This window comes from Idiotropiscis lumnitzeri, unplaced genomic scaffold (genome assembly GCF_059441095.1).
Source record: "Idiotropiscis lumnitzeri isolate Australia: NSW breed Sydney's pygmy pipehorse unplaced genomic scaffold, RoL_Ilum_1.0 HiC_scaffold_43, whole genome shotgun sequence".
Lineage (NCBI taxonomy): Eukaryota > Metazoa > Chordata > Actinopteri > Syngnathiformes > Syngnathidae > Idiotropiscis > Idiotropiscis lumnitzeri.
The window spans coordinates 653709-656456 of record NW_028283581.1 but is presented as its reverse complement, the minus strand read 5'-3'; positions in this window follow the sequence as shown (position 1 = coordinate 656456).

Below are 2748 nucleotides of genomic sequence, written 5' to 3'. Positions count from 1 at the left end.
AAGTTTTACTTCATTCAGTGTCATTCAGTATTATTCAAAATCTTTCAGTGTCATTCCAAATCATTCAATGTCATTCACAATCTTTCCACATCCTTCCACCTTCCATCGTTCAGTGTCATTCCACATTCTCTTTCATATATAACATAACATAACAATAACATAATCCTGGGTCAGCAGACACCTAATTAATGTGTTAATACATGATACATTTTTCTATAAGCAACCCTTATGATTGTAACGTATTTTTAATTCTTTCTAGGCGGGAACTGTCCGAACAAAAAATTCATGCAATTTGTAATTAGACACTTTGTCATACAAAAAGTCACTCAGGGCAAGAGAAAAAAAATTGTCACTTGCCCAAGTTGGGCAAGTAATTTGGCCACTCGGGCAAGGCAAATTTTAGTGGCACTTGCCCTATGGGCAAGCAGTTTTTAAAGTTAACTTCGAACCCTGTGATGGTGTCTTGTGACCTGTCTTTATCAGCTGATGTTCCATGAAGGCGTGCCTTACCTGTCACAAGAATGAAGGCAAGTCACGCCCCCCGCTGTCCATTCACTCCGCCAAGACGCTGCTCCAGGTGGTAGAGAGGATGAAGGCTCCCTTGTCTCTGTTCATGGTTTTTATGCCTCGCTTGCAGATCTCAATGGCCTCTCTGATCCAGCGCTGTAGTTTGTTCTCTTCTGTGCGGATGACCCTGCCCTTCTCCCGGTCCATGATGTGGTTTTCCCTTTTGCAGTGGTCAGTGATTGCTGATTTGTAATGTTCATGTTGTGCTTGTTCTTTTACTGCTCTGATTTTTTAATTTTTTTGACAGGTAAGTCACACCCTCATGGAACATCAGCTGATAAAGACTGGTCTCAAGACACCATCATGCGACACTCTGAAGAAGGCGAAAGACTCGCCGAAACATGTCAGGTAAAAAATTAACCTAAAACATAAATGTCTGCTTTTAATGAATCAGTCAAATATCAATAATAAGAAGACAAAATGAACCTAATACAAATAAATGAATGCTTAATAACTCCCCTGCACATGCTCCTAAAAATCCAAACCTTCACCTGTAAATAAAACGTCCCGACCTGAAGACATCTTAATGTTATTATTTTGTTTTACACACAGCGCCGCCAAGTGGAATCAAAAATTTGTTTTTATTTTAATTTTCACGTACTGCACGGTGCCCTTCTGACGAATCCGACTGAAAATTAGTCAGAAAAGACTCAAGACAATGATCTTACTCTCTGCCGAATTTTGTGACGTTTTGGCAAAAGGCGTGGCTATTAAGGTGCTGAAAAGTCCAATTGTACTCTGTGGCAACAAAAGCTCCGGCAACATGACTCAGATGATCCTATCTTCTCGAAGTTGTACACATTTGAGGATACTTCAGCCCTGAAGACATCTACCAACTTATTTTACATCGTAGTAGTAGCGCCACCAACTGGTAAAAGCTAATACAAGTTATTTTCTTGGATGTTTTTCTCCGTGCAACTCAACAAGGTCGCCCTCATATATGCTCGGATGACTGTTTCGGCCATGAGGATGTCACAATACGAAATTCGTGATTTTTCGTGAAAAGTTGTGGGAGTGGCATTGCACTGTTCGGCAATAAAACAAAGCTGATTATGAGGTTCTAAATATGAACGACAACTCGTAAAACTTTACACACACATCAGGCCGAGCAAATTTATCAATATTTTATACGTTAGTTGTGCAGCTTTTTTGAAATGGCTCGCCATGGCCCTCGAGAAATGTAAAAAAAAAAGCAGCCCTGATTGAGTGTTTCACCTCGCTTTTTGTAAATTTTATGGAGTACAGTGAACCCTCGGTTATCGCGGTTAATGGGGACCGAGACCACCCGCGAAAACTGAAAATCCGCGAAGTAGCGGCGCACCTTCAAAAATGCTTAAAAAAAATATACAATATATATAATAAATATATATATATATATATATATATATATATATATATATATATATACGGGGAGAGAGAGAGTGAAATTCATTTTTTAACAAAAAAACCAAATTATTATTAAAACGTATTATTTTTTTATTCCCCAGCCATTCTTTTTGTATTTATTTAATTACTCCGACTTTTACCTGCTGGTACGCCGTCCGGTGTGCCCTGTGAAATGAAAGGTGGCATTCTTTATTTATTTATTCATTTATTCATTCATAACTGACAGCCTCGCGCTCCGCTCGTGCCCGGGCGGAAGAGGTGCTCCAATTCGGCTTAACTGTGACACACGCCCGCCCTCCTCCCCCGGAACTTCCATTCGGTTAAACTTAGGGGCCGCTTGGCACCGCCCGTGCCCGGGGAAGGTGCTCCTCTTCGGCTTACTGTGATGCGAGCATGCCCTCCTCCTCCGGAGCTTCCATTCAGTTAAACTTAGGGGCCGCTTGGAACCGCCCGTGCCCGGGGAAGGTGCTCCTCTTCGGCTTACTGTGACGCGAGCATGCCCTCCTCCTCCGGAGCTTCCATTCGGTTAAACTTAGGGGCCGCTTGGAACCGCCCGTGCTCGGGGAAGGTGCTCCTCTTCGGCTTACTGTGACGCGAGCATGCCCTCCTCCTCCGGAGCTTCCATTCGGTTAAACTTAGGGGCCGCTTGGCACCGCCCGTGCCCGGGGAAGGTGCTCCTCTACGGCTTAACTGCCACGCACGCCGGCCGGAGCTCTGGTACGGTCCGAACCGCGCGAAACGTCGCCACCGATCGTGTCCGGGAGAACGTGCTCTTCTTCGTCCACTCTCCTCTTC